General features: G+C 37.8%; 1 protein-coding gene and 1 long non-coding RNA gene across 2 annotated transcripts in view; one reads left to right on the plus strand and one right to left on the minus strand.

Annotated features, from left to right (window-relative positions):
* Positions 1 to 955: 955 nt before the first annotated feature.
* On the minus strand, positions 956 to 13,462 carry LOC112981782 (uncharacterized). The gene is made up of 3 exons (XR_003258814.2): positions 13,375 to 13,462; positions 2,463 to 2,549; positions 956 to 1,122 (listed from the first exon to the last, which is right to left on the minus strand). It is a non-coding gene; the product is annotated as an uncharacterized LOC112981782 (long non-coding RNA).
* RAG2 (recombination activating 2) overlaps positions 8,057 to 25,817 on the plus strand; it is a 169,503-nt gene continuing 151,742 nt past the window's right edge. The window contains exon 1 of the mRNA XM_064512768.1: positions 8,057 to 8,224. The gene's annotated coding sequence lies outside the window, so the exon portion shown is untranslated. The remainder of the gene's footprint in view (positions 8,225 to 25,817) is intronic.

The raw sequence follows: 25,817 nt of genomic DNA on the forward strand, positions 1-25,817 counted from the left end.
AAAATATCCTCAAAGGCACAGGATCACTGTGAATCCATCCAAAGACCTGTAAGACTAAGAGGTGATGAGTGCTCCTGAGAACATAGGGCTGGAAGGGGTACCTTGGGTCACTGAGCGCCAGTCCCTGCTGCTGAAGGTTACTATGTCCTGTAATGGGTTACAGATCAAAAAGGAGGGGAGTAACCAAAGCCCTTTCCCTCAGGACCAGAGGGAAGAAGTGGCCCTTTTCCAGCCTCCTCTTGCTACTCTGTTCAAAAACATCATCATGGTGGTTAGAAACTTTCACATATCCAGACCAACTCTGTCCTAACCAGTTTTATACCCACTTGTTCCTGCACCAGTACCACTCTTTAGTTTAAATGGTTATTTCTGCAGTACAGTGCTTTCCTTCCAAAAATGTCTTTGTGCCAGTAATTATATCTCAAGTCCTTATTCATTTTGTGACACCACACAAGTCAACTCTTTTAGTGTCTTCCCCTACTTGCTGAACTTGCTAAGATACTTGCCAAACATGTTCAGAATGAGAGCATTTGGTGTTTCATTCATTAGAAATGTATTTAGAATACCCACTGCCAGAAAGTATCAACATTGAAAGTGAACATAGATGTTTTCAGAGGGGTCTATAGGGGATTACATGCTGGCAATATACTACAAGAAAGCTTTAGATAATATTTTAATTACTAGTATTATTTTTCTTTATTTATTAATGTTAGTTATTCCTTCTCTTGCTGATGGTGGAAAAACATTCCAAACACTCTGCAGATAGAAAAGCTTTCAGTTAATCTTTCTCCTTCATAAACTCCTTTGTTATTAAACACCATGTGTCTTTTAGCAACATTCTTTTGGCCACTTGCACCTCCACAGTTGAAATCCTACTAAAAGCATACGGGGCAAAACTTGAGGCCTTTCTCTACTAAAAACTTGAACAGAAACATCCAATAATACTTACAGTATTGATAAAGTTGGGGTACCATCTTGTACCACTTTTTAACAGCTCGTTAATAGTTTAAATGATGGATCAAAACTGAAAGAATGGGTGGGAAGTGATAATCCACGTCCATCATAGTCTGATGCTATGCTGACGTCATTGATTTCAGTGAATTCCGTCTGCGAAGAATTGATCTAATGAAGTGGATAATTAGATTTAGACTTGAATATCCAGACAAAACAATAGAGCAAGTTTAACAGCAAAATACCGCTAGCCGGATCACAAATTGACCATATAACTAGGACAACGTTATACTTCGTAAACCCTGCCACAAGATGACTTACATGCCTAGTGGTAACAAGTAACCCAACAGCAGAATACATGCTATTGGTTTTGTACCAACTTAGAGGAAAGAAAGCAACCAGTGGAAAGTAGAAATCCTTGCATCCTTTGGAGGGGGACCTTCCTCCAAATTCTGGGACTATATTCTGCTTAAGCTGCAGCACTGAACTCTGAGGTAGTTCTGTTTTCACCTGAAGTTAAAACGTCTTCAGTTCCCTTTTCCCAGCCTCCATGAAATTTAACCCTCAGCCATGCTAATTACTGGCGCTGCAGCATCGCTGACAGCCTGTGCCACACTGAACAGGCCATCCAGGGAAGGAACTGAGGGACCCGTCAGCTAACTGCAGCATGCTTAGGTCTAAACTCCTTTGAACAACACACTGTCTTCAGGCAGGGGAGCTATTTTTCTGCCTTCTTACAGCTTAATATGATGTCAAGATTTTCATCTATATGAAAACATGTTTAACAGCCACATATCAATCAGTAGCAAATAAGTATGACATATTTGCTAGTTATGACTTCTATTACAGCAAAGAAAATCCAAGAGGTCATTCAACAGTGCAGGAGTGATGGCTACACAGAACTCCGGCTCTGCTTCTTCAGAAAATGAGGCTGTAAAATGGAAAATTGATTAAAAATGTAAGGTATACTGTTCTGGTTATGCTTCTATTGAAAGGAATATAAAAATACTGCAGCTTATCTGTTTATAACTCTTTCTGTATCACAGGGGGTCCCCCTAATGGTTTATATTTGTGGTGTTGGACACTCAATTGAAATACATATTTTTTTGCTCTATGAAAGGAGGAAATTTTCATCTTGTGCTGTTTTTACTGTGCTAACTGACCAGCAGATGCTTAAAATCCCCCTTTTCAAGACACAGTGGAGCACAACAGTGGTCATTCACCCATTCAGTTGCAGTCACAACATAGATGCACCTGCAGTCCCCTAGAAGGGAGCTTTCAGCACTCAACATTCCCAGGTCCTAAGCTCTCTAGCATTTACTCCTTGCAAGAGCTGAGTGCCAGCTCATCTTTTCAAGAGGAAAGATTCACATGGTTCCATTTAAGGGAAGCATCATGCAAGGATTCACCAAAATGATGGGTACAAAATCTAACTGATTTGCCCTGTGAGCAGAACCGAGAATCGCTTTCCAAAAGTAATGGTCAACAGTCAGTTAATATTCTCCTCCTACCTCTGTCAGAGGTTTTCATATCATCAGTTAAAACAGGACGACATACTCAGTCTAAGTGTGATCTGACGCCACCAGAAGGATGGAAACCTATGTGGGTAGAAGAGCAAGACTGAGAGCCTGGAAAGGGGGTGTGAAAGGACCTCTTACTCTGAGTGCCAACAAGAAGGAGGTTTCCCTCCCAGGGGCTGCAGGTTCCTGCCCACGCAGTCACCCACGCCTGCACCACTGCAGGGCTTGCATCGTTCCACGTGGAAATGTGTGACTGTGCTGAAGCTAACAAAGCGAGTAATTTTCATGAGCACAGGGAAGCAACAGGAATGAGAAGAGGCTGCCAGGCACCTCTGAGATGATAATAAAAATGTAAACCAATTATCTTCTGTGAAAATGATAATCAGTAAGCTTGTTCCTGTTGAACAGCTGTATTAGGCAGAATGGTGATACAAATAATAAATAAATGTAAGTGAGCACAGAACACAGACAGCGGCTATGTTTCTAAGTCCCTACCTACATATCTTAAACAGGTTTTTGGCTTACCAACATGCTGCTTTATACTATATATCATTTTTATATGAATGATGCCAAATTACATAGGATACCTGTCTCTGATTCATATGTGGGGTGCACATGTGTGTGTGTAATATACTCACATACTTCCTACAAAAAATAAGTGCCAGGTTTCATCCCGGATTTGGCTTCCAAATCTCTTTCCCATTTACTTTCATCAGTAGGGTTAGTCGTACTACATTCAGGACATAATATTAGTGTGTAGATCTGAGGTATTTTTTGAGTTTCTTATCTCTGCTGCATTTTCTACTTTTTTTTTTTTTTTTACCTGATGTGCTTTTTGATATCTTTGATTGAGAAACACCCAAAAAACTATTACCTGCTTCTCTTAGCTGAGTCTGAACGGCCAAGTATTTCACTATGGTTATTATTTAGAAATATTTCTATACTGCTAGAGGAAAACACCAAGAATTAGAAGGAGTAGCTCAGAATCCAAGAGCAGTGGAGGTTTTAACCTTTTAATTCCCCATTCCTTTGCTAGTCTGTAGAAGTCCCAGACTGAAATCACCAGTGCTATATCAATTTACCAGATGAAGATCTGGCTTCCTGATTACAATTACTACTAGACCTTCTCTGTACAATCCTGAATCTGTAGAGACATGTCTTTCTATAGGGTGATATATTAGAGAAATACAGAATTGCATCATGGGGTTTTTGAAAAAAATGGTCCCCCTTTCACAATCTGCAGAAAAAATTGTTTTTAAACACTGCTACTTAAAATAATTTTGATCCTTTGGGGTTCCAAGCCACAGGTTTTCCTTTTAGCTAGGCAACAGTAAAAGTGCACATTCCGCCAAGCAGGAATTCTTTAAAACTACCATGAACCTTTATATTTATTACTGGTTACTAATAGCTCCCTATGTTTCACTTACATTTCAAGGTGGAACCAAATATACAATGTAGCACAGGCCATATTTTTCTGTTTTTTTCTCTCCCAAATTTATAGCGTAAGGTCCTGCACTAAAATAATTCATGTTGTATAACAGAACCTTAAAGTGTGAGGTAGAATTAAGTCTCAAGAATGGGCATATGAGTAATTTCATAATAAAATGATGAGGCTGCCTCCACAGTAGTGATTTCTTAGAAGATGCTCTGTGGGCTAACTTATTTATAATAGATAGTAAATTTCACCTTTTCACATGCTTTCTTCCCCCAGTTTTTTATTACAGTCATTTTATGTCTTAAATATTAACTTCTGTTGCTGCTTCACTAAATCTATTTTCTGACACTCCAAAAGCTGTGGATTAAGTATTGTTAAACAGATAGTATACTAAAGATTTGTTGGGACCCTTGAATATAATCACCTTATAAATACTGTGGGAGACTTTACATCCTCCTCATGACCATTATTATTGTTAGAGAAAGAGCTGGGCTTCCAACATTTCAAAAGCCTGCTGTTGTTGAGTAACTGTACCTACAGTGTTCATTTACCCTACACTCAATAATACAATCACACACCTTCCTTTAGGTGCACTGAAGAAAATCAGCTCATCAGAAAGTGAAAAAACATGTTATTTTAACAGCAATAATGCTGTGAATCATGCATCAGAAGGCTATTTTGACATCATTTTTGTTGATGAACACTGTAAACAAGCAGGATATTTAGTGAGACCCCATAAAAACTCAAGGATACCCAAGGGGAAAATAGTACCATAAAAGCATGATGAATTGTAATTTACCATAGAATTTCTGTGGTACTGGCACTGCTACTACAGTAAAATCTTGGAAGAAAGAAAAGTCTGTCACTGATCTCTTAACACTATGATTTTTGAAGACATCATTCTTTTGTGCCATTTTTGGTCAGTCTGCCATTTTAAAATTGATTTGATCCATTTGCTTTAATACTTTTATATAAAGATCACTAAGTCTAAGCCACCCATACCACAACTGCTGAGGGGGAAATGAAATTCAACTTTCACAGTGTTAAAGAAGGAGAAACAGATCATACAAATACAATACATCAGATGTGTTACACAATCAATTGCAGTTTGCAATAATAATTCCAATTCTTATTATTAAATGATACTTCATATTTAGGTACTGTTATAAAATAAAATTCCTCTTCTGAAGTGAAATGGGAGCACTAATCTACATTGTTGGGAAACTGGTTGCTCCCATTAAAGTTTCACCTCTGGCACCAGGAGAAGCATCTGTGGTTCTTAAGGCCTCTAAGTCCGTGGGTATTGGTGATGAGAGGTGGGTTACCCACTCTTCACATTGTCACCCTCACATAACTCCTGCACTCTTTCCAATTGTAAATATTGCATTTATTTGCATGCCTCCTACACTGCATTTTCAGTTCAATAGAACCCAGAGTTGCCAGGAGGAGCTTCTGTCTGGCAGCTGCCCACAGCAGTGTCTGGGCCCCCTCTCTGACCAACCCCATCATTATCTCCAAGTTTTGGAAGGAATGACTGCATTGTGTCATGCTCTGCAGAACCATGTCTACCAGGGACTGCAATACCAAGTCTTCCTGCCTTGCCCGAGGACTTCTATCAAGAGACGAAGACACTCTTCTGCTATGAAGGTGCATAATAACCATGTAGTCCAGCAAACATGCCAGCTGCAGCAGAAAGACTAGTCCAAGGAAAAGTGTCTCAGTTGAAATTCAAGAGTAGGAGCTAGACTAGTAGCTGCAGTACAACTCTGCATTTCCAATGCTCTGTCCTACCTGTACAGCTTTTCATGCCCAGCTCTAGAAAACAAAGAGCTCCTAGTGTCCCTGATTTGTTATGGCTGTAGAGTCAAACCAAGTGGCAATATGGGCCACTATTTGAGGCCATATCCTGCAGCACTTTCAGCACTGAGATCTCTCCAGACAAACTCCATCAGCCTCAAATATGGCACAAAGTTGACAGCATTTCACAGGAAGGGTAGCATGAGACTCCAGTCTGCTAAGCTTTTAGGCCTTATGCCTATTTGGTTGGCAGTTTTAAGGGCGTTTCCTTACAATTGTACCCCTAGCATGTGTAATGCACGACTGCGTGACTGTCATATAGCATGTGATCTAGTCTCTCATGAGCAGGAGGAATAACTGTGACCATCTAAGGACAGATAAGTCCTTGCACAGCTCATCACATAGGGCCATGAAAATGTAGGCTAGCATAGCCAAGAACTCACAGCGCATGGTGGTCATCCGATCTACCCGTGACAGTACTTTTTACCTCGGCAATCTTAATTATCTACAAATTTTAAGAACAATGATTTTATATTTCACAGGTTAAAATATTAAGTAAAATTAATTGAAGAGAAAATCCATATTCCCAAATACTTTCTCTTATTGGACCTATAAAAAACAATTCTTCATGTTTCGTGAGCATAGCCTGCTGTTGCTAGTCATAGAGTCAAGAGTATCTTCCTAAGGTGACAGCTGGGAGAGTTTATGATTCACAAAGCCTAAACGAATTTGGACAAAGTTTTTAAAAATGACTTGTCAGGCTGAATGGTATGTCTCAGCTTAATGACACAGAGAAAGAGAAAATCAAATGAATGGAAATATTTTAAAATCTTATCCTGCACATTTATTTTAAAGTGTCTTTTTTAAAAAAATCATCAAAAAGAGCTTATTTAAGAGCACATCTCTATTCTCAGCACTTGTACAGCACTGGTAGTAATAATAAAAGTTTCCATATTATGCCTCCCAAGAAATCTGTCTGTCATTCATTTTATTACACACCTTTTCAGCCTTTAGCCTCTATCTGGCAGTAGCACTAACTTATGATGGTATTTGAAAGATGATCAACTTGTTCCCAACAAAATATGTTGAAACCATTTGCAGATACACCATTAACTGTCAAAAAATGGTAAATCTTACAAATTGCTACAAACCATGATTTCCAATCATTATACAAAGGTTTAGAGATACATTGACCATTGCTGGTCTCCAAAAGACATGAATTTTCTACATCAAAGCCTCTGATTATTGAGACTTGATAGATAAGAGCTGAACAAGTTTTTAGTTGCTTAATACCAGGGCTAGTTCTAGGTCTAGAACAAGAGGCAGTCAGCTAGCCCAGCAGGCAGCAAAGTAATCCTGCTCTCACTGGCCTTTGCCAAAGAGAACACCCTGGACATAAGCCACCTTCATCTCTCACTCTTGAAGGGCAAAATTCAACTGAATTCTTGAATGCACTGCACCTTATATCGCTCCTACGATATGAGTGAGTTTTACAAGATTATTCAGGATATAAAGATGTTTCTGAATTCATCCTCTTTGAGGTAGAGAGAGAAGAATCTTTCGTTTGGAGACTTTCTTGTCTTATAAGCTGTGTATAAGCGGAAAAGCAGGTAGAGACTTGGAATTAAAAGCTAAAATATTGTGTATGTTTCTAACAAAACTATGGATTTTTCTTTAAAAATTAATGTTGCAATGCAGTACAAAAACAGATATTTGAAAATAGAGGGAAACTGACATTTGGGGAAAGACAGAGCAAATGTTAGATCTCTTGAAATAAAAAGGCAGTGAGTGTCAATGAAATATAAGTAGCACTTTTCTCATGGTATCCTCCTCCACACATCTCTTTTTAAGGCATATTTTAAAACAAATACTCTGTTTAATATATAATGTATATGGTATTGATGGATAATGGGCAACACAGACTTTGAAGATGTGAACAAAGAAGACTGATACATTTCTTTCCCCTTGCAGAAGCACATTCATATACTTCAAGTTAGAAGAGGAGTCAGTATGAAAATTTGCTCTTCCGTCTTCCCATAACATCAATGACAGAAATTCCTCTCAGAGTTCAATGGGATGCCATGAAACAAACCAAGGAATAATGTGCTGTTCAACAGGAGTAAAGATGACAGACTCTGTTCCTCTTCAGTTATGCTAAACAAAGTTCCTGTCTGATCCTGTAACACAGATTTACCTTTAAGAAAGGTAAATTAATCATCTTTTATTCACTACAGCTCTATATAGATACTTTTAATTAGCACATTTCCCCTTGGCTTTTCTCCTCCTTTAAACTTCTCTACATGTTCTTGACGGAACAATTGGTCTTTATTAATGTGTGACAGCTTAGAGCTGCAGCGAGCTGTTTGCCAGATGTTTGAACTCTGGTGAACTGCTGTTCACTTGTCAGACTGGCAATGAGGAGCGAACAAATACCGCGCAGTTCAGCCTCCCTCCTGAGCTGCCAGAGAATTTCAAACAGCTTCAAGTGCCAGAGCCAAAGGATCTGCTGAGAAAGAATAAGGTATGTTCCTAATGAGATCAGTGAGCCATGACTTTTCTAGAAAGGCAACTTGGTTTTTTTATTATCTACTATGCATATGTGACAGAGTCAAGGTCTGGGGGATCTGAGGAATCCACACTCCAGGGAGAGAGGCTTCAGAAGGACACAGCTTTCACAGATTCTCATGTTCTTTATGGACTGGTAAGCAGAGGAGGGAATAGAAGTAAATGGACTACCATAAAGCATCTCCAAACAGGCAAATTTTACTCTGAAGATGCTTCTATCCATGAGCAGAAAAAAGGAGAGAGATCTGTTGTGAAGTATGTGCATTTTAATCACTTGTACAAGTGGAAAGAATAGAACGAGTTTCATTTTCCCTTGTTTGTTGCAACTTCTGCCTCAAAGTTGCATTTCTAATAAGACACACAGGGCAAATTAACCACAGATCTAGCCCTTTAAATTCCAAAAATAGGTCCCCAGTGATATCAGTAAATAAGAAGGGGCAGATGCCACACTGTATCCCACCTGTTCCACTAAGAAAACATACATACTTTCCTTGGATATGACCACCTTATTGCAGAGCTGCACTAACTGCAGGAGCAGGACCATGTGCCACCAGGATGAGTTCATAATCCCACTCAAAGACAGTGTCTTTGACTTCAGACTGTCACTTCCTAGCTAAAAGAGCATTTGTTTGGTTACATTTTCACATTTAAAATGACCTCATATGAGAGTAATATATGTGTAGAAGGAGTGGATTCTTTATATAAAGAAAAGAATAGTGTGGTTTGGGTAGTCCCAGACCCCACTTTTTATTGCAAACCTGATGAAGCATTGTTTGATGTGTGACCTTGAGGAGCCTCAGAATCGTTAGAGACTGAAATCACAACAGTTCAGTGTTGCTATTTTGCAATAAATCTCTTGCATTACATTGTTTACACTGCACTGAAGGACACTTGAGCAGGATTATATGGTGGTTGTCCCACAGGATGCTCTTGGAAACAAAATGCACATATCCTGAGGCTACAACAGTAAACACAAATTTTCGTAAGTATTCAGCAGTGATAGAAACTCAAAGCCTGTAAAATGGACTAATTATCTTTGCTGGATTTTTTTTTCCTTTTTATTATGATTTCACTGTAGGAACCAGATAAGAGAAAGAAGACTATGAAGTAACAAGTTCCTTTTATGCACAAATACAAAAAAAAAAAAAAAAAAAAAAAAAAAAAAGGAAAACAGATGGTTAGTTATTTTTTCCATGAACATATTCTCTCTCCCTGTATTTATTCCAGAATGAAAGCCCATACTCTGAGGGAGCAAAAGAACTTTTGTGTCTTTGTGTGTATATCTGCGTGTGCATGTGTGTGGGAAAGTATCTTTTGTAATAAACCAAAGACAGGTGGATGTTATGGAAAATGTTTTCCAGCAGAAAATTTTTCAAGATTTTTTTCCTAACTTACTAGGAATTCTTTACTAGAAGGAACCACAGTATGTCAGACCTACAGTAATGCTATGTAGAGTACATATCTAAGAAAAAGTGAATTATAGGAAATGATGGGGAACATAGTGACATTAAGTACAACTGTAAACCTGAAACAGGATAACTCTTTTCTGATCTGACAGTTCAAATGGAAGAAAGAAGATAATTTGATTGTGATTATCTCAGCTTTACTCTAGCTGCCAGTCTTAATATTCCTGCTAGGAGGAACACTTTTGTACAGATTTGCAGGAACAGAAAAGGATTAGTAGTATACTCCTTGCAATTCTGTAATGTCTAGAAGTCCAACATGCAGAAAAGGCAGAATAAGCATGAAAAGAGAGCTAACCCTTTAGCTCCTCTTTCTCATCTGGACAATCCTAATGGCCAGTGAAGTCTTCCTCTCAAAAGAAGGTACCATTTTCCTAGTCCTGCAGATTTTTTGCATGGTACTACTCAGATTCTAGGCCAACATTTTTTGCACTCTCATTCTTTAGGGTTTAGAAGCAGAGCATTCCAGAGCTGATTAAAATTTTTCACACCTTTTTAAAGACTTTCTACATGGTTTAACAGTGCATAAAATTCCATCCATGTGCTGCACAGAAGTTACACCAGATACTACTGAAAGATTTTTCCTGTTTCTTCATAAAATGGAGTGCTACTATGAGCTCACTTAATCCCATCAACCCTTGATTTTTATAATTTCCCAGTCCTAACAAGAAAAATTGCAAATGATGCTGCAGCTTCACCCTTCTTTTGTCGTTATACCTGGCTCAATAAACTTGAGTTATCTTTTCTGACATTCTCTCTGAGCTGATACATAATTTCCTTATTTGTAGTTCACAGGCCTTCCTGAAATGAGCAGTATCATCTAGAGTTCTGTGTAATAGTTTCTATGGTGTTCTGATTCATTCACTTCCAATTCTTTCAGGGTATTACTTTTAAAAATAGCCCTTTTTAACTTTCTTAAATTGAAGAGGACATATTCGTCCTTTAAAATCCTGTTTATCACATTTTTAATTAGGTGAAGCCTGGTTAGTAACAATGTGCATCAAAGACAAGATGTATCAGGGCAAATAAATCAGCAGACAGTATTTTCTTCTGAATTTGCCTGTATTTTTGTTTTATGTCCTTTGGTACTTAGGTTCAGTTATAATACACAGAACCTTGTTATCTGTGCTGTAATTGAAGGCCCCCATACAGATGTCCATAGTAAATCAGATGAAACTGTGTGTGGTAAATGAAGTAATTATGGTCTGCTTAGCTCAGTCTTGTTTCTTGATAGAGTTTAAAGGAGTTCAAAGGCAATAATGTCTTATCCAAGGCTTCATTTGATATGGAAGAAAGAATAGTTCTCTTACGCAGTAGCTGTTCTGCAGCAATAGTACAGCCAAAACTCATCCATTGTTTCCTTCAGAATTACACCTACTATTTCAGATAGGGTTTGCGCATATAATTAAGGTTTTTTTCTCTTATATGCTGAGATAAGTTGGAACTAATATTTTCTTTATACATCGAGAATTCTAATATCTGAGTGACTAAAGCCTGTTTTATGTGTAGAAGGATAATGACAATAATTCAACTTTGTTGACACTTCCTCCAAAAAAACCCAAACTGTAGCATATGATCTTGAATGCCAGTATGCATACTACTTCTTTTCCTCTGTGCACTTGCGTTATTTGCAAAACTTCCCTGAAACATTCCTTTGCAGTTTTAAACTCTGATGATAAAATCATGTCATCTTGAAAGGGCCTTGCAAAATGCGTTATGCATTTTCAGGTGACAATAACATGCCACCAACTCCCCTCCTTTGGGCAATATAAAATTAAACAAACAAACATGTAAATATACATGTTCATGCTATTTTCTCTACCAGTATAGAGAGTGTTTATATGCCTATAAAACATACATATTTAGCTGGTACATTTAATTTGTTACTCTCCACATTTTAATTTCTCTCCATCTTATATGTGATACATCATCTCTACTATTTCAGCCTCCATAAAACTTATTTGCCACCATCTCTGAAGTGACCTACAATGCCAAGGAGAGAAAGACATTTATCTGTTAGCAATTATAATCTGATTCTGATGCTTATTCTCCACTGTGTTACTAGAACCAGAAATGATGTAAGGTGTTTGATCTCTGCAAGTGTGATAAGCAATCTAATTTTCAGTGGTGCAACCACTAAGGTAAAGGATTACACAGGGAATCTGTCAAGTCAATATATTTTTAACTGTGTCACCCAGAAAAAGATAAGTGAAACATAGCTGACACAAGCAGGACTAATGCAAATAATGCCATCCTATGATTCTTTGCCTGCAAATGTTTTTTTCTTATGTGGAACAGCCATTAATCCAACCACGCTAGGTACTACCTGTTGCAACTCCCTGTGAGAAGTGTAGCGCTCTCTTTCTTCAGCTGATTTGGCCAGAGCAATGGTACTTTTTCCTTAGTAAATAACACAATTGTTTTGCAAGAGGTAATTGAAGAAGCACAGGCATGAAAAGCAAACAACAAGGATTTTATTTAGGAGTATGTGAAGGGGAAAAGGTAATGGTGTAAGCGGGATCATTAGACCAACAAGAGGAAGGCAACTTTGGTGGTGGACAATGTTGACTTTTTTCCATCAGATTTTGGGTAATAATGGTTTTGTATGCTTTCTTTTCATGTAGTAATAATGTATCCCAGTCAGAGACTGAGATGAAAGAGGCATTGTATTAGATTAGCAAAGCATTAAATAGCAAGAAAATCTTAGTATAGTATGCTGAAGGAACCTGAGTCTGAAGAAAGAGTTACTGAGTTTTACAAAAATGTGAGAATCAGTCAGAATCTATATTAGAATACTGGAATATTTGTACATCTTATGTTTCTCTTTTGAAATGCCAGTATGGGGGAAACTACAAAGCAGAAAGCAATTAAACTACACCAGTTTAGTTAGTTGAAATGTTAACTAAAGACAAAATTATGAATTATCGAGAAGAGTATGTCAGCAAAAAGTGGCTACAGGCAATTCAAGTAATAGAATCTATCTGAAATTCACTGTAGACTTAGACAAAGTCCTTTGTAAGACATGGAGCTACAACAGAAGTTCTGGCTTTGATGCAGGAATTACCAAGTAAGTATAGACTGCTAGGTCAGACCAGATGCCTTCTGCCAATGAAACTATAAAACTAAACAGTTCAAGGATGAAAAGTAGAGTTTCAGTATAAATCAGAAACTGGTTAAAATTAGAATAAATCATGACAAATTTTTAACACCTGCATGTCTAAGATTTCATAATGGAACAAAGTATGTATAATACACAAACACATTGAGTAATACATTTTCTACACTCCTATTTTAGCCAAGAACTAGCAAAACCTATGAGAACTTCAGAAGATTTCTGATCAAGCAAGATAAATTGTCACAAGAACTTAATCAAGCACACTGCCACATCAAAAGTCAATGTTGATAAACAGAAAAAGAAACATTTTAGAAAGGCTTGTCTGAATGACTCTTGTACTTTTACAACTTCTACATTAGCTATAATTATTTCTAAAAAAAAAAATGGGAACCAGGGAAGAGAGAAAAGGGAAGGTCCTAGCTGAATGTGTGTCAGCTGCTTAAAAAGATTTTGAAAATAAACACAAGCATTAGGATTGAAAATAAAGCTGCAGTGACTTCATAATATAAATAGATGCTGTTACTTCACCTTTGTATAGCTGTCTTCAATCTGATTGCTCCATCCGGAGCAAAAAGATAGAAACGGATGCATCCAAAGAACAAGCGACGTAATTTAGGTCACTGAGAAGCTCTTGAATGAGGAAAGGTTGGGGCTTACAGGAGGAGTCACACAGGGGAGTATGTACAGAAGAGTGGCGTGTGCTCAGGACTTCCAGGACCATGACCAGCTATTCCCAGCCATTTGAGGCAGCTTGTCAGTCCTGACTATTTCCGCAGTTTTTAGACATTACTTTGTCATTTTTCCAACCCTGGTCATTGTTTCACCTATTGCCTGAGATCACTCACCTGAAATTTCTGATCATAAGCTCTCGTAAGCACTACCGCCTGTGTACTTGCTTCGGTACAAACACAGAGTAATAATCATAAGCAAACCATAGCTTTTTGTCAGCCACCTCTCGCTCTCTGCAAACTCATTTTCATTTTAGCCTGGACTTCCTGCCAATCTTTATGGCTGTACTCTGGCACCAAGGGAAGAGCAAATCTGGCAGAGCAAGAAGCTGTAGGAGCCAGTTTACCAGCAGGACAGAGAGTTTGCTGCAGTTCTAATTGAAAAAAACATCCTCATTTGGGCTTTTGCCTTCCCCATCGCTCTCACTCCTTCCTCTGCTAGCTTCCTGTTAAGTTCTATTGTGTTTCTCCAATGCAGTCATTATTTTCTCTAGAGATTTCATTTACATAATTGAAGCAGTCCAGCTTATTTTAGGAAAATTACAACTTTGTGGGAAAAAAAAAACTTATATAGCAATTATGGCAAAGATGTTCTGCTTTGTGTCAGACACAATGAAATTAGTGGTTTTAAAAATTAAGAACAAGGGCCTCTGAGCTCTCAGTGTCATTTTTAAAATAAGAGTGAATACTGTTAAGAAACAGCTTTGCATGTTAATCACAGTAGCTGGAAGCATTTCTTTTTAAGATATATGATGATCAAAATCATTCAAAGAAATATTCAAGGAAGGAAAATGATCTTTTTATAGTAAAGTTTACCTGTTGTGCTGTAAAAGTTACCACTGTATCTGTCCATTAAAGATTATTGTAGGAACGGTCACCTACTAAAGCAGAAGAAATGTTGAGTCCATGTTGATTTTATGCAGGATTTATGCAACCTATTCTAAGTCAGAGAACCAAGATTATGAGTGGTTTGGTTCTCAATAGTGTACAGTTCCTCTGTGTATAGGACCCATTTCAAAAAACAAAAGCTACAATAGCAACTGAAAAATGTATCACAGAAAAAGTAAGGCATGTGGAAATGGAATCAGTGTGGCTAACCTAGCTATAGACCTGAAGAGCATCTGCACTTCTTTACCAGGTCCAGCTCTTTGTGTCAGGCAGGACTCTACTAGATATTGATTTTTCTTAGACTTCATATTAATTATTTCCTTCAAAGGAACTCCACTGCATTAAGCACTTTACAAACACAGAAAAAGACATCCAGCCTTGCTTGAATGAGATGGTAATCTAAATGTAGAAAACCAACAAAGTAGCAAGGGAAAACACAGGGGAAACAGACATGATCATGTTCACAGAGTTGGTCAGTTGTAAAACTGAATAAAAATATTGTAAAGCTGTGAAAAAGTAGAATTCATATTTTTTCTGATTTTCAACTCACCGGGCCAGACGTTCTCTCAATCCGTGACATTCACTGTATAAATCCCAGGGAAATGACATTCTCCCTAAATATCATTCATAGTCAGAGCACACTGTGGCTGCTGTTATGCCGCACAGTGTAATTGTTCAGAGATTGTACTGCATCCTCCAAAAGCATCCCCCAACTTAAGCTAGGAGGGTGATTCAGATAGCACAAGCTGGTAACTGTTTACAACACATTATATGCAGGTTAATTGTTGTTCCATCCAAAAGAGAGCACTGCCAGGTGCACATATATGTACACACAAGACAACTGTCATGCAATGTTATTAACGTCCCAGTCATTGTTTTCTGATAGACAGGATATGATTATATACATTAATAATGCAACTATGAAAAAGTACAATGAAAAGTACAACAAAATGCAATTTTCAAGTGCATTGGGATGTTCTTCTCCCTTCATAGTCACCCAGACACTTTTTCTCTTTTCTTCTTCTACAGAGACAAGAAATCTACTAGAAGGTAATGTTGTTGCTAAAGTCAACATATCTTTGTTCTTTCTTTTTTACCAGGAGTTTGTAGTCCACATGCAAATGCACCCTCGGTCTCATTTTGAAGTATGTTTCCAGCTCTCTGTCCAGTGATTGACCAGAGACTGAGCGCTGGCCATCTTCCAGCTTATTTTCATTTAGTAAAAGAGAAATTACCAACTTTTTCAAGATTCAAGATATGACAGACAACCAGAAATAGAATCCTTTCTAAGATAAATGCCATAGGAAATATCATTTCTTTTTTATAAGAACGAAGTTAGTTAAACTAGTTAAAACTTGCCTTCCACTGCACCCGCAGGATTTTTCTCCCACCTGCCAGAGTCTCCTTCCTAAACCAGACAGAATTCAAGCCATCCCATGCAGCATTTTAGTGGAAATAGCTGGCATCATGTGCTGATCATCAGAGACTGTGTTATGTTCAGCTTAGCTTCAGAATTAATTCCACATTTGAGGAATCTCCCCAAAGAACATCCTTTTATATTCCAAAGGTGCTTGAATGTCTCAGCAGAGTAGCCAATTAAAAAGGCTTTGCTGATCAGCACTGAATCTCCCTAAGACTCTCTCAAAGCAGACTATGGATGCTGGAAGCCCAGGTCGTATGAGATGGAAACTGACCATTTCATGTCATGTTCATATCCTTTCCTGCAACAAAACAAAGACAGAGTTACTGACATGGAGCAGCACTATGTATTTCACTAGCACGGAGCTCAGTAGATTTCTTAGTTACCATTTCCAGTGAGATAGCTACCTCTGTTCACCACTGAAAATATATTATTGAATAGTCTCACTGTAAAACCCTCTAGAAAAAATAATTATACAAGTAGTCTTCATTTGAATACACTGCAAAACCCAAAACTAAAATGAAATCTAATTTCAAACACATTCATCCTTAGAAGTCTGGATTTACTTCCCTTACAGCTATTCATTAGCTTTTGAAAAATGAATACCTCTCCTATTGTATTTTTTTTCCTTTTCAAATGCAGAGGAGGCTTTTTGACAGATGCAGGAAAGGCTTTGTGTTGAATAGCACCCTTTTGTTTCAGTGGTTGTTGGGGTAGATTCAAGTTCAGTCTAGACAATGCAAATGGCTTATATCAGCTATCCCTGCATCTAACTTTTTGCGACATACCCAGCCTTATACAGCTTTCTTTTTTTTTTTTAACCTCTTCATCGGTAGCCAATTCTGAAACCTACTGGGGAGTGTCTGTGGAGTGAGGTCATATTTAAAATGTGTCAGAATCTAGCCTGAACAAAACAGCTTAGTGCTTTCCCCTTTAATTCAATTTATGATTTATCTTATCTCCCATTTAATTTCATCAAATTATTTTTCTGATGAATAATACAATGTCCACCCTTTAATGGTATCATTACCTAATTAGATTATTGACTAGAGAAAGATGCTACATTTTAATTAATTATGAAGAGACCACATATCTGTGTGAAATGAAGGGCAAAAGGTGTTCTACTCACAGTGGCTAATCAGACATTTATTGTCCTTATAGGTAGTACTGCATAATGTACAAGCTGAAAAACGCACTCTGTTTCAGCACACTAATGCAACTGCAAACTTACTGCAAATTGAATGGGATGAATTTGCTCCAAATAAAACCAAAGCTATTCTCTTCATGTGTTTCCACACCTACAATATGCTGCAAGTTTTGAAATACGTCTGAAAATGAAGAAATACAGCTCACCTGAAGGACAACACTCCAAATGCGTAAGATGGAGAAAAGAGTAAAGCTAGGCAAAGCCCCAGAGAAACAAAGGCGGTACCTCAGGAATGGATTTGGCTTTGTGTCATGGCTACACAGGTTGCACACATAACCTGAGACTATTCCATCCAACACACAGCTGAGCCTGTAGAAGATAGTTTCCTATATACAGTTTGAAACCCAAATAATTCATTAAAAAATCACTTTTAAAACTTCAGAAAAACAGCATAAAATATTGCTAAAAATTCAATGTTATAGGTCAGAAATAAGGGGAGCCAGAATAAGATCAAGGTTAAAAAGTAAACTCAATCAGATGAACACAACAAAATCTTTACTAGCAATACGAATAGAACATATTCAATTATGAACCCCCATCTGAAATGTTACCATTAGCAATTACAGCAAAAACAGCAGCCAGCGCATCTTATTTAATGTATCAGATTAGCCATCAGGCTAAATAGCAGATAGCTGGATATTCACCTATCTCGCAACCTTGCCTGGTATGTCCATAAGCCCTGCTGAGCATTGACTTTGTAATTAGACTAACATTTAATCTTGGAAATGCATTTTTTTCACATTTTCATATGCAGCCCACTGAATATATTCAGGATAAATATACTGAATTCTTGTTCTTCTACAGTGAGGAGATGTTTGTTTTATGTATAGGTATTCTTTTTCCTGGTAATTCAATTAGCAAAATGCAAAGGCAGCATTCACTATATATCAGCTGCCACCATTAGGAGTCAGTGACAGATTATCCAACCCTGTTTGGTAAAAATTCATTTCATGCAAGTGTTGCATACAGCGTACAGGCATCAACAATGGTCTTAATGTATTTGATGTAAGTGAGCACAACCTGGTAACATATGGTTTAAGGCCTTTCTACATAACGTACTTCTTGCTGATGCATTTTGAAATTAGCTCAAGGGAGACAATCTGGTTTAGCTAGGAAGTAAGTGCTGTAGTTTGATACAAATCCTCATGTTTACCCCGTGAGCACTGAACAGTTTGATTTCCTGTCTATCTAGTGTTGATTAGTATTGCAAACTGAATACAATGATAACTCTACATTGCATAAAACACCTCCAACCTAAAAGGCTTATTTATCTAAATCCACTCTTTGGGCATGCTGATGTCTTCCCCCCCTCCCCCCCCCCCAACTTGTTCATTTTTTACTGATGTGGCTTTATCAGCAGCAGCTCTGCGGGCAGATGGCTTTCGAAGGTGTAAGAGAGGATCCCACTGTGCAATTTGTCACTAGCTAGCAAGAAACTATATAGAGACAATGTGGCAAATGGCTGTACATGATATTGCTACCTCCAGCACATACAGCAAGCTGATCATGGGTTCATACTTACTGGATCCAGATTACTCGTATTGATTCATTTATGTAACATGCGGGCAACAAATTTTATTTCAAAATATCTGAAGAGTTGTTTACACTCTTTCTTTGACTGTCCCCCCTTATTTGGACTATTGTTTACTAGACTTGCGGTTTTTTTATAGGCCTAGTAAATGACGTGCAGCAGTTTAGAACCCCCCAACAAATTTTTAGTCCCTCCTTTAAACGGTCTCCTTGTTAGGAGTTAGGAAGCTGTTTAGCCTCCTTAGATTTGTTGTCCAGCAGTGTCACCCTGCTAGTTATTTGATTACGGGATTTCTTCGAGTACAAATCCATTCCTTTGCACAGAAGAGAAACCAGAAAGGAGTGCAGGTGTGCCACATGGCACCAACCTGGTCCAAGCATCTTTATCCTGTTTTGGACATCTCCCCCTGTCTCCTACTCTCTCTCTATGATTTCAGATCAATCTGCAGTATTAGGTCTTGCCTTTCTGCTCCAGGCTTTAAACTTTACTTCTCAACACCTCCCTTTGAAACACCGTGGCCTTTAAAAGAAAGGTGACCATGCACCTTCTGTGCAGTTTCTTTACAACACAAAGAAGCCTTGAAACTGTAGATGCCAGAACAAGAAGAATGCTTTAATCTGAGCAGTATCTTCCACCAAGGTCTGAATGCTTATAAATCAAGAACCTGGGCATAAGCCATTAGCACCTTTCAGTATAACGAATCATTGCTATTTAATTTTCATACTATCAATACCAGCAAAAATGCCCTTCTAAAAAAAAAAAAAAAAAAAAAAAAAAAAAAAAAAAGTCTTTTAAGCCACAACCAAGATTGTGTTTTATATTATAGCAGAGTTTATTGAAGGCATGATGTGTTTCCTGGTTTTTAGCTTTCAGGCTACTGCAGTGAAGGAAATTACTGTGTGTCTCCTTTAAAAAATCCACAACTGAATAGTGTTACAGATATCAGATACAGCTTACACATAGCGGTAGCCAAACATAAAGCCAAACAAGAAGTCATACATGGTTATATGGGGCCAATACAGAGATAATTTGGCATGCAGATAATTTGCAGGGTTACTGCAGTATTCCATGTGTTTGATACAAGATTATATTTCTCTGAAGATGTGTGTGCAAGATTGAGATAAAAATTACAGCACTTTTAAGAATTTTAATGTGGTTTTTATTGCATTATCATTTATAATAGAATTTATTACCAAAATGCTGCTGTGATTGGAATTTTTTTTGTAACGTAGGGATTTCCTCCCAGATGCAAATCCACGTGGCACCCATATCCTCTTATAGCTGTAATCTTAGTATTTATAAAGACAGTGTAATTCTTAACATGTGATCTTCGGCAGTTAAGTTAAATTTCTTTTAATTAGTTTGATGAGAGGAGATCCAAAATATCATGTGTTTGACACATGCTTCATAATGGAAAGAGAAAGCTTTCTTGTGATCCCTGAATGCTGTGCAATCCATTGTGGGAATACATAATATTAAACCAATAGCATAAGCCATGTGTATGACTTATTCCATGGTAAAAATTTAGGGAAGACAGGAGCCAATCATTTCACCAAGTGGTAAGCTCAGTACTTGGAGAAAAGTAAAGTTAATACTATAGACCTAAGACACCTGATAGTAAATTCAGTAAGTCTAGAATTTAGGAGCAAGTTAGTTATTGCATAGTAGTTTTTCTAGCATGACACACTTCCCCTATGTTCACACTTTTGGGAAAGCAAACCAGTATCACATCTACCTGACTATCTGTTCCTCAATTTTCTTCTATTTTCTTCTAAAATAAAGGTCTCAAAAAGACTTGAAGAGCTAATGGCTGCAGAGAAGAGCGAGAAAGGGGAGATTTCAGATAAAAAGCTGCAGTTGGTAAAGAAGTTATCATTATTAATTGCTTAGCTCCAGCACATATACATGCCTGTGTGTCAACTGCAGTAGGAAGCATAAGTACGAAGCAAATTCTAATCAGGCAATAACCTGATGCCACTCACTAAGCATAGGTTGACAGGTTGACATAGGAAACACAGACCTTGATTCTGTTCTTTCAGAATCAAAGGCAGCACTGCCATGATTCATAGCTTCCAGTTGACAGTTTCACTAGAAGGCAGTTTTGAACACTGATGAGATTTTGACTTGCATCTATACTTTAAAACCCTCTTAAACCATTCAGGCCTTTTGGGGATTGTCCTTCCTGCAATAAATGTGTGGTTCCAATATCAAGATAATTATCTTGATCGAAAAGCCTAGTGGAGACAAAGCATAGGCATTTTTTTTGCTTCTACTACACTTCAAGCAGCTATATCAACATAAAAAACTACAGTTCTGTGTTTCTGACAGAATTTTATACAGGCTCACTATGTTGATGTAAAAAAGCATGTGAAAAGTTTGATGTAAAGGTAACTTCTTACCTTTTTTCCAGCAGAGACAGAGCTTTAGCTGCTGGTAGTTGATGTTACTAGAAGCCATGCTGAAAATAATTTCACATCTCTAATGGATGGATTATTTGGCCACTAACTACAGGTGTGAAAAGAATTGGTACATCCTACAGACATGGGCAGATTCACATTTTCCAAAACAGTCTCTTATGGCTATAAACCCATTAACTTAGTAACAGAAGAGTTTTCTAATGGCATGTTGCCATGTCAGTTAAAAGCAACATCACAGTATTTTTCCCAAGTTTTCCCCTTCTGTTTTTAAAAGAAAATATCTAACAATATGAAAGGACTGAGAAAAAAAATTTTTTTTAAAAATAACATATGCATTTGGCTAATAAAGCACAGAAGAGCTGCAACTTGACATTTAGATGTCATTACGTATCGAAAGTAACTTAAAAATGATCTGGGCTTAAATCCAGCATATGCATATCATGACAAGATCGTCAGAAGACAAACTATTCATTGGACTACACTATCTGACACAATTCAGTTCTGTTTCTTGTTCCTATCTCACAGTATCCATCACCATTATAGTTAGTGCTAACAAATATGGTTTTCATTTAAATCACAGCTTAAAACATGACTGATTGAATTATCCTTGTACATTAGCACCTGAAGTCAATATACTGGCAAAAATGGGAACTTTGCCCAAATTATTGCCCGTGTTTTCAGGTCTGCAAAATTACCACTATCCACTAGAATTACATTCATGGTAAAACAGAAAAAGGAACAAAATACTGAGAAATTATATCAGAAATCTCTATTTTTATAAAGGATCCATGTTCCAGAGAAATATTTTGCAAGCTGGCAAGTACAATGAAGGATGAAATGTATCATGTAACAGTGAATATGGGAGTGAAAAGCCATTAGATAGTTTAGGATTATAACTCATAGATATCTAGAACAACACAGAAACATTTTCACTTTCTCTAACACAAGAGCATATTGAAAGGGAGGGCTACAACAGGAGAAGTTACATAACTTTAGCTAACCATAGACCCCAAAGGAAAGGAACCCAGTCTCAAGGCGTGGGAACCAAGAGAAAGGTGGATGTTTGTTCGGAAAAATGCCACAGTACCACAGTGATGAGCGCAACACAATCACTGGCTTCTTTTGCAAGGAAATGCCATCTCTAGCTTTCCTCATTTTTGACCATCCACTGGTATTACAGAGTATGGCTCCTGTTAGGGATGTTCAATCCATCCCCCATCCCCTGCAGGGTATCCCCTGGTTACCATACAGGAGAGGACCCTAGGGCCCCCTGATTGCAGAAGCAAGTCAGACACACTTGGCATGGTTGGAACAACAGGTTTGTTGTCTTGAGCTGCATTCATCAGGCACTGGGCTGCTGAGCAGATGCCCTCAAACAGCCCAAATCATCTGATTTGATTTACCTTGTATTCCTCTTCGCCCCTTCTCTTCTCTCCATATAAACAACCAATCCACATTTACTTTCCCCTTTGGCCCCCGTTTTACTCTCATTTTATATCTTTATTTGGTGATTTCAGTCTCAGTCAGTGACCCACTGAGCCAGCACCCCCTTCACTATCTTTTGACATTCTTCACCCAAGGGAAGCTCTAACTACTCCTCTTTCATCATCTCTAATGTCCAGTAGCTCCTCCCATTGTTTTTTTACTGTTGTCTTATCTAACACAATCTCTTTGCGTTAAGATAACTGTATTTTCTCTAAAGAATTGCTATATGGGATATCCACTCTTACTATATGTCATTAAAACATTTGGTAAGCTGCTACACTGTAGTCTAAAGAACATGGTTCCCCAAGAATTATCAGAACTAGCTAATGATGAGATAACAAGCAATCCTGCTGGAGAAAAAGGAAAAATATCAGTCCTAACAGCATTAAAAAAATATTTTCATTAAAGATATTGGAACAAAAATGTGTTAATGAAATTGACTGCCAGCACTATTTGAGAGATAATGCCAATAAAGAGAAAAATAGGAATACTGCAAAGGAAGAACTGAAAGACCTTTCGGACAGAAGTATGAGATAAAATTGAGATAAAAGGACAGACTGCAAATTTATGTATGTAGGAACAAAAAAGAATGTCTGCTAGAAACTCATTGTCTATAGATAATTGGATGACAATGAGACACCAAAATGATTTAACTATAATGAAGTCAAAAGTTTTCAAGAATGCTTCAGGACAAGTATTTGCAGTAGGAACACAGAAACTATATGTAGTAAAAGCACCCAGAAAATCATCTTTACTACATACAGTTCTGGATACTGGTGTTCAAGATGAGTTCAACTTGCAGCAACTCAAGGAAGGGCAGAGGGAGCATGAGACAGCTGGAGAGCACAGCTTGCAAGAGTTTGACTTTGTTAGGTAAACAAAGCCTAAGAGAGCTATGACTGCTTTCTACAGATAATTCTGGGACATAAATGCCAGTGTGGGAAGACACCTGTTTAAACTAAAGGATGTAAACAGACCATGGAGTTAAAAATAGGCCATGATTAAATTGAGGCCTGGATCTAGGTTTCTAGCTGTTAAACTGTTAAAACTCTGGGATAGGCTACTTCTACTACTATCACAGTAGCAGAAACAAAAAATGTAACTTGTAATTACATGAGGCTGGAGAAAGTTCTGAATGGCTTTACAGAACGGTGGCTGTCTGCAGTGGAAGATTCAGCTAAAATTGTGTGTTTGTTAGCATAAAACCAGCACAGGTAAAGCCTTAACTGAAATGCAACACAGCTTCAAGGCTGTGGACAGGCACTGCCAAATCCATCCTAGCCAATGAAGTAGGCCACTGCCTCCCACAGCTTGTGAGTGCCCCTATGCTGTAAGAGACCACCCCCACTATGCAGAGCAGCCTGCCTAGGCACTCGCTGAGTCATCTCAGGCAAAATCAGCCAGGTCAGTTTAAATTCTTACACTGAGTTACACTGGCTGATTTTGCCTGAAGGAATTTAGGGAATGCTCATGAAAAATACTTTGCTGGCAGATCGAGGTGACTAGCAGCAAGATGTGGTAATTTCTTCTACCAACATAGCTGGATCAGAAACTGGATGTTTTTCTGCATCTTGTTATACTGTAGCGCAAAACTGTACAACTGCTTATTTCAGACCCAATCATATTGGTATAAGCATACCTATGCTAATATAGTTCATTCCCACAAGGTTTATTCTGCTAGGATTTATAGTGATACAAATATTTCAGTAAAATACAGTGTTACTAATCTAAATAGTTATAGTGGTATAAAATTGATGTATAGATGAGGCCTAAGAGAAGAATCAGGCACTACCTATCTACTGTTTGTTGTTCTGATGAGACCAAAGCAATGGTAATCGTATTACACTGAAGTCCTGACACAATTAGCAAGCATGCTGAAATGAAAAAGAATTCACTTTAGTGCCCCTGAAAGCTTTATGGTAGTTAGCAAGTGTTCATTTTCATAATAATATAATTGCAGGAATGGGAAATCATAGGTAATTGCTGTTGTTGTGACCTTGATCCCTTAGTAATGAAATTAACGTAATTGCTACCATTTTGAATTCCTACCCATTCATGGTCTGCTTCAAAGTTTCTGAATAGAAGGGTGAGGGCAAAGACTCTATTTGATTTTTTTCCTCTTTTTTCTGCATCTCAAATATCATATGAAAAGGATCTCTTATTTCATTGAAGTTCTGTTTGGCATCTGGGAAGTTTTCTACTCAGTTTTCTATATTCTTACTTCCCATATGTCCTGGAAATCTTTACATAACACAGTTTGAATACACTGATGGCAATCTTGAAAATCAGCCTTAATCTATATATACATATACATATATATGAAAGAAATCCAAATCATTTCGTTCAATGACTGACAAATATCCTCCATAGTTCTATAGCAGCCTTTGTCTGAGGAGGAAGGAGTACCTCAGAAATTACTAATTTACTGAACAAGCTAAAAATGCCTCTCTCTTTCTTTCTCTCTCTGTGTACATGCCTTTTTCACAGAGACTGCAAGATTCAATGTCATTAGAGCATAAGAATAGCCATATCCACAGTCACGTGTAATCCAGTAACATGGTGGGTCTTCAACAGCAGCCGGTGGCAAGTGTCTGGGGAGAAGTTTAAAATCAGGGTCAGCATGTACCAGTACTTCCCCAGGGTACTCTGCCAGCCTCCAACAATTTTCACTTAGGACTTCTTCACCTACTTATTTTTATATTTAGTAATGCCAATAGGTTTTTCTTCCCTGAATCTGTTAATTCACTTTGGGCATCTCTGCAAAATTTCATCATCCACAACATCCTGCAAGCAAAGGGGGTCATACCTCACCTACATGCTGCATAGAGGAGCACCCAGTTTTGTTTGTTTTTACTCTGCCACCTGAAAGTCTTGCTTCATGCCCCCTATTTCTTCCACCAGAAAAGCCAGTGAGTTTTTGTTTCCAAAGCACATTCAGGACATGACAGACCTCTATGAGATCTCTCTTTCACTGACATCTTTCCTGTATGATGTATGAAAAAGTAGAACCAAAAGCTTTGAATCTGAGATTTCTGGCTGTGTTCATAGTACCTGCATCTACAACTGGACTCAACTGCTTTTTTTTTTTCTTTAAATTCATTTTTCCCTTTCGCTCTTATTTTAGCTTTCTGTTTGCCCTATCTCTTTAGGTTAAGATCTCTTTCTGCTTCACGACATTCTCATCCTTATCTGTGTCACAGTGGCAAAAAGTAACATCGAGTCTCCAATCTGTTGGAACACTGATTTTTACAGACAGATCTCTTGGCCTTGACTCCCCAGGTTACATGATTATATC

This window comes from Dromaius novaehollandiae, chromosome 5 (assembly GCF_036370855.1).
Source record: "Dromaius novaehollandiae isolate bDroNov1 chromosome 5, bDroNov1.hap1, whole genome shotgun sequence".
Classification (NCBI taxonomy): domain Eukaryota; kingdom Metazoa; phylum Chordata; class Aves; order Casuariiformes; family Dromaiidae; genus Dromaius; species Dromaius novaehollandiae.